Raw genomic sequence first — 14452 nt, 5'->3', positions numbered from 1 at the left:
GATTATTTAATATGTCCGTCTGGTTTTTGTCCATAACAGTCCATCAGTCATAAATATAAAGTGCGAGTGTCCTCGTCAAATTATCCTTATACCTGAAGTTAAATATTCCAACTAATTGGGGACTTAAACTGTAACAAGGTTTTATTACTTTGTTTAATAATTACAAAAGGATGTCGACTGAGTGTAACCCAAGGTTTTAATACTTTGTTAACAATTATGCCAAGTGTCCTTGTACATATTTTCACCCCTGTTTTAATAATTCTAATGGCTATTAATCCATTCCCGTGTCCGGTTAAATGAACGATTATTCGTACATATAAATACCCCGCCCATCGTGTCCGATCGAGTGTAAATGGTTATTTATAGGGACGCCAAATTGTAATTCTTTATATTAACATTAACAAACTATCATTTAGTTAAACAAATATAAAGCCCATTAATAGCCCATAATCTAATTTCCACAAGTGTCGTTCTTTTGTCCAAACCCCAATTATGGTACAAAGCCCAATTACCCAATTTTAGTAATTAGCCCAACATCATGATTACTTCGGATTAAATAAGCATAATAATAACTTAGCTACGAGACATTAAATTAAAAAGGTTGAACATAACTTACAATGATTAAAAATAGCGTAGCGTTACACGGACAGAATTTCGACTTACACCCTTACAACATTCGCTAACACACCCTTATTATTAGGATTTAAAATTAAAATTAAAATTAAAATATAAATTATATATACATATACTACGTTGAGTGAAGAAGAAAAAGATGTTTTTTGCGTTCACCAAACTGCGAATTTATAGGAGATGTGGCCTGACTTTTCATGCCATGCGATCGCATGGACTTTCTTCTTCCTGGCCATGCGATCGCATGGCCAGCTGGGAGAGCTCACATGTTGCTTGTTTCCTTGTGCCGACGTTTTATGAATATAATATAATATATATATTAATTTTAAGAATTAATTATATATTATATTATATTCATATGCATAGTTGACTTGTAATTTTTAGTGCGTTGCGTCGAGCGTCGAGAGTTGACTCTGGTCCCGGTTCCGGATTTTCGAACGTCCTTGCGTACAATTTAATATCTTGTACTTTGCATTTTAAATCTTGTACTCTTGTAATTTTGAGACGTTTCTTATCAATAATTGGAACCTCATTGATTGTATTTTGTACTTTTGAGCTTTTTGGTCGTTTGCGTCTTCAATTCGTCGAATCTGTCTTTTGTTTTCACCTTTTATTATTTAAACGAATATCACTTGTAAATAGAACAGTTGCAACTAAAAGCTTGTCTTTCTTGAGGAATAATGCTATGAAATATATGTTCGTTTTTAGCATTATCAAATATTCCCACACTTGAGCGTTGCTTGTCCTCAAGAAATATAGTCTTGAAATATTAGAATCACTTCTTTATTCTTCACACTTTGTACATCAGTGATTTCTTTACGGCGGTATAAACAATGGTAGTAACGATGTGGTTTACAGTCCCACATGACTATAAAATTTAGATCCATTAAGGAAATTGGATCTTTATGAAAATATTTGATCTTTTGAAAATTAAATCTAGTTTTTACCCTAGATAAGTTTTCCGGAATAACCCTTCACCGGTGTTTGCAAAATATTTTTGTGGGCTTGGTGGGTTTCAGATTTGAAAATTTTAGCTCAAAACTTGCGGTTTTGTGTCACCCACTTGCTAACCTTGTATTAGGAAAGCAACACGTCCAGTTTACTTGTCCCGTATATTACCTTTCGGTAAACTACCGTCCGGTTGTAAAGGAAAGCGTTGAACAAGCAACTGTTAAGGCAATGTCCCCTGACATGCTTTTAATTATGGTCTATAACGTGTCGGACGCAATTACTATCTTTTGTAGGAGCAATAGTAAAGCTCACCCTTATAATTTGTCGGTCTGGCACAAGGTCTTGTCTTTAACCATGCTATGCAACCACAGTTCTTACGGTTGACACCCGATTTGGTTCAGATGACCTATTGAATTCCAGGTGAATTCCTAGGATTTTACGTTCAATGGTAATGAACGCATTGAAAATGGGTTTTCAGAAAACAAATCGGTTTAAATTTGATCAAAATATTTTCTCGTTCAAGCTAGAGTTTAGATATCATTGAATTCCATGAGTTTGAATTCTCAATCTTTAAGGTCAATCTCTAGGATTGAGTAATATCAGGCTTAAAAGCTAATTTTTAATCTTTAAGGAGATTATCCTTTCTGGGGATCTGATTCATTGGTCTTATCCAGCTAATTTGCACGACACCCTCCCCATTTTACGAGACAGATCCTCTCATGGTTAGGATAAGTCTGACCACTTAGCAACCCTGTTTAATGCTGAGGTCCGTGGATTTCCTGCTGATTTTAGTGATGACTTTTCTAGGTTTTTCGTCAACCTACAGCTGGTCTGGACGACAACTTCATGACCTAAATCAAGAAGCGCGTTCTTTTTCCGAAGACTTTACTTCCTTTTAATGATGGAATTGATTCATCGTGTAGATCCATCTCTTCTTTTCTTTCATCGGGTAAAATAGTTTAGTTTAGTCCAAAGCAAAAGTATTTTCAGTTATTTGTTACAGAAATATGTGACATATGTTTAAGATAACTTGGTAATTTTTCCCACACTTGGCTTTTATTTTCCTTTTTATTGTCCTCTATTCCATTTTAAATGAATTTTAACATTTTGGTTTGTTTCTCAATTTATGTCCTTTCTGAGCTAACAATAATTTCGGTGTTAACACCTAGTTTTATCGTTCATAAATATGTATAAACATGATTTTGAGTTCATTTAATTGAAAATTTTGAAAAATTTTACTAGAATTGGGTAGTCAGTATATAAGACTAGGGCTGTTCTTTATTATCAGAGAGCACTAGATTCTAATACAACTACTACGTTACTAGTATTTTTAATGATAACCAAGTGTTTAAGATAAAAATTTTAAAAATCCGAAAGAATTTAACCCCTTCCCACACTTAAGATCTTGCAATGCCCTCATTTGCAAGAAATCAGTAACAATTTAAATTATTGAGGGTGATTAGCGTAAAAATGATTAAATTTTACCAAAGTTTCCAAACATATTGGCGTTTGGTTGCTGAATGATAAATGGTGCATATCATTTGTTCATTTCGTCTGTTGTTACATCACATTTATTTGTCATCTTGTCGTCAAAATTAGTAGCTTTTGCTGAACTTAATGCCAGTCTTTGAAAATGCGCTGTTTTACCCTGTTTTGTACAATTTACAATATACATACATACAAATATAAACATGCATGGCAATTTGAAATGGGACTTAATATCCCACTTTCAAATCCTAAATGTGAAATATTAGTACACAATAATAATAAAAATGATAAAGATTACATAAGTATGTTCAATAACATAAGTTTAAACATGAATAAGTAAAAAGATAAAAACATAAAAATCATATAAATAACCAAATGTAACTAAATCAGTCTGGATATGGGTTCCAGTTCATCTCGTCAGGTGGGTTCCATTGTTGGTTATAGGTGTTTTGATAGGCTTGGTTATAGTCATAACTGTTAAAGGGTGGTCGGATATCGGGGCTATGTGGCGGAAAATGAGCAGGTCGAGTAGGTACATAGTTATTTGGTACCTGATATGATAGCTGGCTCATGATTTGGTGCTGATGAACTAACCAGCTATCGTGTTGGCGTCACCTATAATCCTCGTATACTCGCTCGGAGTTCCACTGCTCATACATACTATGTCTGGCCGCGTTCGTCATTGCTTCCTCATCTATACGAACGTGGACGTCAAGAATAGCATCTCGAAAGACATCCCTAATGTCTTCCACCTCCTCCATTTCCTCGTCTGAGCCTCTCTCTACCTGAGGATGAGATCCCTCATAGGGTACTGCCTGGTTACGTCTACTTTTCAATACCTTAGCACCCACATAAACTTTCAATCCTAAGGGCTCAACCTGTTCTCTACAAAGCTGTAATGGACCTCCTTGGTTCCTATCAACACCTAAATACTCTCCAATGAGAGTAACAAAAATACCTCCTCCTATTATACTCCCGTCCTGCATTCCCTCTACCATTTTATATAAATAAAAAGCAACACAGTAAGGGATATTGACAAAGCTTCTAGGATCCCGAATACACTTTAGGTAGAATAAATCATGTAAGGTAATTTTTTCTTTATTATGACCTCTCTGTGTAATCGAGTTAGCCAAAAATCTATGAATAATACGAAGCTCGGCTCTGTCAATATGTGTATAGGAGTGTCCTCCTGCTCGTGTAAAAACATCAAAATGTGACATACGCCTCCAAATGGCGTCAGCGTCAAAGTTACTATCTACCCTTTCACCATAATGAATCAAATTTGTACAATCGGGTAATAGCAACTCACCAGGAGTATATATCTGTAAGGCCCTGGCCATGTCCAACATGGACATTCTGTACATCCTACCGCCAAGGATAAACCTAAGAAATCTTCTATCATCTATTATAACTATATTTGTATCAAGTGATACAGTACTCATCAACTCAATACACCATTCCTTATATACAGGTCTACGAATGGTGAAAAGACGTTCCCAATCTATAAAAGAAGAACTGCCATACCTTTGAACTAAAAGCTGTCTAACACGGTCAGCTAGATGGACCGTTTCCAAAGGGGCCGAATCGATTACCCTTGGCACCTCTACATTTTTTGTTACCAATTTGAATTTGTTCCTTTGATATGTCTCGTAATCTCTCCATCTCCTATCAAATCTCAGATTAGGATGCAGAGTGTGCTCAGGAATCGTTGGGAATTCTACTGGCGGCCTCATTGGGAATACTATGAATTCATTAACAAACTGTACCGGATCATAATAAGGTATGTGCTGATCAGGCTGTTGTTGTTGTTCCTGTTGTGGTTCTTGTTCGTGTTGCATTTCTAGTTCTGGTGCTGGTGCTGGTCGTCTAGATGATGATGCTCCTGAACCTCCAGTATCGGCTTTCTGCAAAACACATTAAACAAAAAATTTGTGCATCCAAATTTGCATTAGTGTTAGTAAAATAACAACTTAAAACAATCACTATAACATGTTAAATCAAAATTAAACTTATACACATTTTCACAATTTTTCACAATTCTACACTTTTCAAATAAGCACATATGAAAATGTATACAAAGTTCATAAGCATTTAACTTAAATAACATGTCAAAATATTCATTACTAATAATTAAACAAGTCTCAAATGGCAAATATATCAAATTAATCAAGTTCATGAATTTTGGACTTAAAAAGTCTACTTTAATCTCCAAAAATCATGTTTAGGATCATTGTTTGGATCATTTAACTATCTAAACATGTTACACTACTCAATTTAGCAATAATTCATGACAAAAATCGGCCATAACCTGTTTATATCAAAAAGCCCCAAATTGCTCAAGAACACAAACCCTAGATTTCTAAAAATTTTGAAGTTTTTGGCTTTAAATCATGTTAAATAGCATCAATCTAGGTTATACATGCATAAAATACTAACAATTTAACACTAATTACACTAGAAATTAACAAAATTGCATTAGGTAAAAAAATTGGTAATTATCACAAAAACTAGGAATTTATAGAGTTTAGGGGTGTAATTTTTACCAATTTGCTGAAGAATGAGAATCTAGGCATGATTAGAGCAAGAAAAATGACGAATTACGGTGAATTTTGGTGAAATTTGGAGAGAATTTGAGTGTGTTTTCGGGTATGTGTGTGTTTTTGTGCAGAAAGACAGACCAGTCGACTACCTTGTATCAGGCCTAATTTTTGCCTCCATGCGATCGCATGGAGGTATAGTGAAAATCCCATGCGATCGCATGGGGGTCCGGGTACAGTATTTTCAGCTTTTTTTTTTTATATATAAAATCTTAACTTATGAAACAATTAAGTAATTAATTTTAAAATTTTGTTTCCTTTTGTTTTAGGACGAGGTCGTTTCGGATCGATGTCCTAGTCCGTCCTTCGACAAAATTTTAAAATTTGTCTTTTTCAAGCAATTGTTTTAAAAGCTTAGATTTTTGGGTTTTTTTTTTTTTTTTTTTTTGGCATACTTTAATTCAATAAGATTAAAAATAATGATAATAAAAGTTCTCGTCCCTCCCTTGGGTAAAGCAATTTCGGTTTAAAGACCTAGTCTTCAACTTACGACGAATTTTAAAAATCATATTTTTAACTTAACGAAATAAAGTAAATTTTTGTTTTTAAATTCACACAACTTAAATATAAAATTCAAAATTAATATTAAAAATTCACACCAAACTTACAATTTAAAATGTATAAAAATAAAATTCATATTTTAAAAATTAAAAATTCACACCAAACTTAATTTAAAAATTCATATTATAAATTCAAACCAAACTTATATTAATTTTTCAAATATTTACAATTTTAAATATATTGTTTTTACAAAGTTTACAATATTAATTTAAGATTTATATATTAATTTTAAAAACATGGTAAAAATAAAATTAAAAATCTTTTTGGTTTTTTTATCCCACTTTAATCAATCAAATATTATCAAAAATATGCGCCCCTCTTTTCGGTAAAGTAATTTCGGTTCCATGACCTAATTTAACTCATGACGAATTTTTGAAATATTTTGGGTTGATTGATTAAAGATATTTATACCTTAAGAATAAACGTTAAATTTCGCAGTGATGTAATAAATTTTTGAATGATATCAATAATTTCTGTCGCCAAACCTAATTTTATTTAATACCAATTTAATACTTTATAGGGAACAAATTAGCGTTTATTATCAAAAGGTTAAAAATAAAAATAAATAAAAAAAATAAAAACTGTACAGACTTTACCTGTGAGATAGTATTCTTAGTTATATGATCTATCCCATTCATAAGATAGTCGGTTTAATTGGTTTTCCATAGCTACATAGGCGTAACCTCGAGCATTCAGTGTCTTTTCTTCTAAACATATGAACGGTCCGTCTCTGCATAAAGTAACAAATTCGGTATTTGAATAGGTTTGATTATTTGAACATTTACCTCCATGTGACCATTTTCCGCATTTGTGACATCGTTCTAGGTGTCGTGCTCTTCTTTTCGCTGCGGATTTTGATTTTCCTTTACCAAATTGTAACTTATTATCTTCGCATCTGGATTCTTTTCTTACTCCGTTCAATCTTTCTCTGATTACTAATACTATTTCACTCGGTAGTGTGTCATTATTACGTTTAGTGATCAAAGCGTGTAGCATTAGACCATGGTTTAGTTCACATGCAGTCTTCATTTCCTAAAAAAAAAAAAATTCAGAATGGGGGGAGAAGACTAGTTCTTTAGGGTCTGCTAGGGAAAGACCATTCGGGTTCCATTTTCGAGAACTACACGAAAACAGACAATCTAACTCTAACAGAAATACATATTATCCTTTAAAGACTTGATTCTCCCCACACTTAGTTAGCTGTGGTATCGAAATTGTGATTAACTTCATTGTCGAATTCCATTGGACTATCTATGTAGTGTTTAACTCTGTGACCATTAACTTTAAATTCATTCCCATTTGAATTTATTAATTTTGTCGTTCCGTACGGGAAAACTCTTTTGACTATGAATGGTCCAGACCATCTTGATTTCAATTTTCCAGGAAATAGCTTGAATCGTGAATTGAAAAGAAGAACTCTGTCTCCTTCTTTAAATTCTTTTAAACTTCTGATTCTTTTATCATGCCATTTCTTCGTTCTTTCCTTATAGATTAACGAATTTTCGTATGCTTCATGTCTTAATTCTTCTAATTCATTTAGTTGACTTAACCGTAGACGTCCAGCTTCATGTAAATCAAGATTACATGTCTTCAAAGCCCAAAATGCTTTGTGTTCAATTTCTACTAGAAGATGACATGCTTTTCCATAAACAAGTCTAAAAGGTGTGGTTCCAATTGGAGTTTTGTAGGCTGTTCTAAAAGCCCAAAGTGCATCCTCCAATTTAATGGACCATTCCTTCGGATTTGATCCTACGGTTTTCTCTAGAATACGTTTTAAAGCTCGGTTGGTATTTTCAACTTGTCCACTTGTTTGTGGATGATATGCGGTGGAGATTTTATGAGTTACTCCATATCTTTTAAGAACTTTCTCAAGTTGGTTATTAAAAAAATAAGTACCCCGATCACTTATTAAAGCTTTCGGTGTTCCAAACCTTGCAAAAAGACATTTTAAAAAGTTGACTATAACTCGTGCATCGTTAGTTGGTAGAGCTTGTGCTTCCGCCCATTTAGATACATAATAAATGGCTACGAGAATATAGAGATTATTATGAGATTTTGGAAATGGACCCATAAAGTCAATACCCCAAATGTCAAATACTTCACATACTTGGATAACATTTTGTGGCATTTCATCACGTTGACTTATTTTTACGGCCCTTTGACAAGCATCACAGGATTTGCAAAGAAGGTGTGCGTCTTTGTAAATTGTAGGCCAATAGAACCCAGCTTCATAAACTTTTCTTGCTGTTAATTGAGGCCCATAATGCCCTCCTGTTGGTCCTGTGTGACAATGGTTTAAAATTTTACTAGCTTCATCTCCAAATACACATCGGCGTATTATTCCATCTGGACAACTTTTAAACAGATGTGGATCTTCCCAGAAATAGTGTTTTATATCACTGAAGAATTTCTTTCGTTTTTGGTACGATAATCCTTTTTCAAGAATCCACAAACTAAGTAGTTTGCATAGTCTGCAAACCATGAAATTTCCTTATATTCTATCTTCAATAGATATTCATCAGGAAAGTTGTCTTGTATGGTCGATTCATTTAGAACTTCTAATTCGGGATTTTCTAGACGAGAAAGATGATCAGCGGCGAGATTTTCTGCTCCTCTTTTATCTCGGATTTCAATATCGAACTCTTGTAAGAGTAAGATCTAACGGATTAATCTTGGTTTAGCATATTGTTTCGAAAATAGGTATCTAAGAGCAGAATGGTCGGTATAGACCACCGTTTTTGCTAGAACGATATATGATCAAAATTTGTCAAAAGCAAAGACAATAGCAAGGAGTTCTTTTTCAGTAGTTGTGTAATTTGTTTGTGCTCCTTGTAACGTCTTACTAGCATAATATATAGGTTGAAATCGTTTTTCAATCCTTTGTCCTAAAACGGCTCCCATTGCAAAATCACTTGCATCGCATATTAGTTCAAATGGTAGATTCCAATTTGGTGTTATCATGATCGGCGCATTAGTGAGTTTCTCTTTAAGAATATTAAAAGATTTGATACATTCATCTGAAAAGATGAATGGAGCATCCTTTTCTAGGAGTTTATTCATAGGAGTGGCAATTTTAGAAAAATCTTTTATGAAACGTCGGTAAAAACCGGCATGCCCTAGAAAACTCCTAACTCCTCTAACATTGGTGGGATGTGGAAGTTTAGCAATTACATCTACTTTAGCTCTATCCACTTCAATTCCGTCCTTTGAGATTTTATGTCCAAGAACGATGCCTTCTTTAACCATGAAATGGCATTTCTCCCAATTAAGAACTAGATTTGATTGTTCGCATCTAATAAGCATTCGTTCCAGATTAACTAGACATGATTCAAATGTATCACCGAAGACTGAAAAGTCATCCATGAAAACTTCCATGCATTCTTCTATCATGTCGTGAAAAATCGCCATCATACACCTTTGAAAGGTTGCAGGGGCGTTGCGAAGTCCAAATGGCATGCGTTTGTAAGCAAAAGTACCATAAGGGCACGTGAACGTGGTTTTCTCTTGGTCCTCGGATGCTATTGGAATTTGAAAATATCCGAAAAATCCATCTAGAAAACAATAGTAACTATTTCCGGCTAATCTTTCCAACATTTGATCAATGAAAGGTAAGGGAAAGTGATCTTTTCTGGTGGCGTCATTTAATTTTCTATAATCAATACACACACGCCATCCTGTTACAGTCCTAGTAGGAATAAGCTCATTTTTCTCATTTGTAATGACAGTCATGCCACCCTTCTTAGGTACGCATTGAACTGGGCTTACCCATGGACTATCAGAAATTGGATAAATTAGACCTGCGTCTAGTAGTTTAATAATTTCTTTTTTAACTACATCTTGCATATTCGAATTTAGTCTTCGTTGGCGTTGCACATACGTTTTATGACCTTCTTCCATAAGGATTTTATGTGTGCAATACGAAGGACTTATTCCTTTAATATCATGAATCTTCCATGCAATGGCTGGTTTATGAGCTTTCAACACAGAAATGAGTTGTGATTTCTCATTTTCAGTAAGAGAAGACGATATTATTACAGGTAATTCAGATTCACCATGTAAATAAGCGTATTCCAAATGGTTTGGAAGTGGCTTTAACTCTAATGTCGGAGGTTCTTCTATCGATGATTTGTATCGATATCTGTCTTCTTCTTTTAGCATTTGGATTTCTTCTGTTGTTGGTTAATATCCATTAGCTATAAGTGTAGCTAACATTTCAGCTTCATCAATTGGTTCATTACCTTCTCCTAAAGAACATTCTCCTGTTCCTTGTAATTCTGGAAATTCTTCTAATAATTCTGCATGTGCATCTATAGTTTGAATATAATAACATGTATCATCTGCAGATTGCGGTTGTTACATTGCTCTATCAACTGAAAAGGTAACACTCTCATCCTCTATACTTAGGGTCAGTTTCTTACCGAACACGTCTATCATTGCTTTAGCCGTGTTTAAGAATGGTCTTCCTAATATGAGAGGAACTTGAGAATCTTCTTCCATGTCCAAAACAACAAAATCTACTGGAAATACTAAAGTACCAACTTTAACTAGCATGTTCTCCATTATCCCTCTAGGATATTTTATTGATCGATCGGCTAGTTGTATACTTATTCTGGTTGGTTTCAATTCTCCAAGGTCTAGTTTAGCGTATAGTGAATACGGCATTAGATTTATACTAGCAACTAAGTCTGCCAATGCTTCTATTGAACTAAGACTACCTAGAAAACATGGAATTGTGAAACTTCCTGGATCAGATAGTTTTTCTGGTATCTTATTCAACAGCACTGCTGAACAATTAGCATTCATAGTAACAGCCGAGAGTTCTTCCATTTCCTTTCTATTTGTGATTAGATCTTTCAAGAATTTAGCATATCTAGGCATTCCTGAAATCACATCAATGAAAGGAAGATTTACATTTATCTGTTTAAACATATCCAATAATTTGGATTGCTCGGCTTCAAGTTTCTCTTTCTTCATTTTACTCGGGTAAGGAAGTGGTGGTTGGTATGGTTTAACATAAGGTTTATCCTTAACTGTGTTATCTTCATTAACCTTCTCAACTACCGGTTCTTTTTCCTTATCTTGATCAGGTTGTGGTTCTTGTGGAGTAGGAATAGCTTCATCAGAAGTTACAGGTATTTCAGGTGGTTTAAGTGTTGTACCACTTCTTGTGGTAATGGCTTTAGCTGTTTCATTCCGGGGGTTAGCATTTGTATCACTAGGTAAACTTCCCGGTTTTCTTTCACCTATTAACCTTGCTAGGTTACTTACTTCTTGTTCCAAGTTTTGAATAGAAGCTTGTTGATTTCTAAATGCTTGAGCATTTTGTTCATTAGTTTGTTTTTGAGATGTGAAAAACTGCGTTTGAGTTTCAACTAGCTTCGTCATCATATCTTCTAAATTTGGCTTTTTATCATCGGTTTGTTGTGGTGGTTTGTTTTGAAAATTAGGTCTTTGCTGATTGTAAGTATTATTGGATACTTGTTGATTACTAGGACCTTGTTGGTTGTTGTATGGAATATTTCGGTTATAGTTCTGATTTTGATTGTAAATAGGTCTTGGCGGTTGATAATTATTCTGATAATTATTTCCAGGCCTTTGGTTTATGTATGAAATATTCTCTCTTTGTTCCATTGTTAATTCAATACTGAGACAATCTTTTGTCAAATGTGGTCCTCCACACTGCTCACAACTAATTCGTATTGAGTGGATATCCTTAGTCATCTTTTCCATTCGTCTCTCGACAGCATCTATCTTTGCGGAAATGGAATCTAAGTCATGGCTAGAATCGGCTCTAGCTGCTTTAGATGATCTAACGATATCTTTTTCTTGGTGCCACTCGTGTGAGTGGGAAGCAGTGTTATCAATAATTTTATAAGCATCAGTTTCGGTTTTCTTCATAATAGAACCACCAGCTGCTATATCTATATCTTTTCTTGTAGTGATGTCGCATCCTTGGTAGAATATTTGTACTATTTGACAGGTGTCTAAACCATGTTGCGGACATCCTCTTAATAACTTTCCAAATCTTGTCCACGCCTCATATAGAGTTTCATTTGGCTTCTGTGTGAACGTAACAATTTCTCCTTGAAGTCTTACGGCTTTAGATGCCGGAAAGAATTGTTTAAGAAATTTTTCAACTAAAACGTCCCATGTATCAATCGCCCCTTCGGGTAACGATTCCAACCAATCTTTAGCTTCTCCCTTTAAAGTCCAGGGAAATAACATGAGATATATCTGTTCATCCTCAACTTCTCTTATTTTAAATAGTGTCAGATCCTATTAAAGGTACGTAGATGTTCATTTGGATCTTCCTTCGGCGCACCACTAAATTGGCATTGATTAGTCACCATGTGTAGAATTTGTCCTTTGATTTCATAATCTGGCACATTAATGTCTGGATGAGTAATTGCGTGACCTTGGCCAGTGTGTTTAGCTCTCATTCGGTCTTCCATACTTAAAGGTTCCAGATTCTTCATAATTGAATTTGTTGAATCGGAATCACTAGAGGATTCTGATTTAATGGTTCGTTCCTCAACAATCTCTGTTTGAATGATTGGTGGTTCCGGAGGAAAATTTAATGGTTCAGGATCTATGAATCGTCCCTGAATATTCTCCGGATTCTCAATTGTGAGGTCGGGTTCAAAAAATGAATTATCGGAAATTTGAACTAGAGTAATTGGTCGACTGGATGACGATTCTAAAGAAAAATCAACGGCGGTAATATTTGCTAAATGTCTTGATCTAGTTACAGGTGGTGAACGAACAAAAGGTGGTAAACGTCTTGCTCGGTGCATTCACTGAATATCCTATTAGTTTTTAAAAAGGAAAGAAAAATTATATAAGTTATCCAATCAATAGACTTTTCTGATTTTGCCCACGTTTCGAATAGCCAAAAGATGCAGCAGAGGGGCAGGATTCGTTTGGTCTCAATATAATTGAGGACTGTTTGGCTCCAATAACCCGGTCCACGTACAAATCCAACTATTACTACGAACCAGAAAATTTTGATGTCTATCAATTTAACTACTTAAAATAAATTTTCGTAATTTTAAGAAATTTAGATAAGAAGTAGAATAAAAATCTATGTCCTAAAAACTAGAATAGCGAGAAATAAGAAAGAAAAAGAGTGCGTTTAAAAAGGTCGAAAAAGAAAAATGGTTGAAAAATAAAAGGTGACGGAAAAATAAAAGAAACTTATAAAACTTAAAAACACTTGACTAACCTAACCTTATTACTACAACTAACTTAAAATTATAATCGCAAATTGAAATTATTAATTGGAATGATAATTGATACATAGGTAAAAGGTGTCTAAAAATATTAAAGCTTACAAGAAAAACTATATCCCAAATGGCAATAACTTAAAAAGAAACTAAAACTTAAAAAGGCGTCGCAAAATTCTAAAGCACATAAATCTTAGTATAAAGAAAAAGCACTTAAGGGATTTTACGGCAAAGCCTAAAAATCTAGAAGTAAAAATAACTATGGCAAAAACTATGAGTTAAAAATAAATACGAGCGAAAAATACAAAAATTATGCTAAAACTATTAAAAATGGACAAAATATAAAAATATACAAAAAGTTGTAAAAAGTACAATTTTTATAAAATATTATTTTTATATTATTTATTTAATAAAACTATTAATTTTAAACTTTAAATAACTAATTAAACATAAAAATACAAATTAAATATAAAAACTAAATTAAATTATAAAATATATAACCCTAATTAGGGTTTAAATATATTAATAATAATAATTATCCGTAATTAATGCAGGCTGCAGTCAACTGTGGCGTGTCAGACGGGCTCATGCGATCGCATGAGTCCTAAGTTGCCCAGCCATGCGATCGCATGGGCTAGGGTTTCGGGCCACAGAATGGGCTGCTACAGTATAGGCCGAATTAAATTTTTTTTTTTTCTGTTTTTTCTGTAAAATATATTTATAAAATAAATTAAATAAAACTTAAATTTTTACAAACAAAAAAAATAGAAATAAAGAAACTTTATAAAACTTAAATATTTACCAAACTCTTAAAAATATTTATATTTTTGTTTTTCTTTTAATATTTTTGAATATTTAAAACGTATTTTTACAAAAGCGTATTTTTTTTATATATATATTCGCGTTGCGCTTTCGGCTTTTAAGCTAGATTGTTTCCCCGGCAGCGGCGCCAAAAATAACTTGATGTTATGCGAGGTGTATATAAAATAGCTTTTAAATTTT

The sequence above is a fragment of the Rutidosis leptorrhynchoides genome, chromosome 1 (genome assembly GCF_046630445.1).
Source record: "Rutidosis leptorrhynchoides isolate AG116_Rl617_1_P2 chromosome 1, CSIRO_AGI_Rlap_v1, whole genome shotgun sequence".
In the NCBI taxonomy this organism is placed as follows: domain Eukaryota; kingdom Viridiplantae; phylum Streptophyta; class Magnoliopsida; order Asterales; family Asteraceae; genus Rutidosis; species Rutidosis leptorrhynchoides.
The sequence above is the reverse complement of the archived record's forward strand: the minus strand, read 5'-3'. Positions refer to the sequence as shown.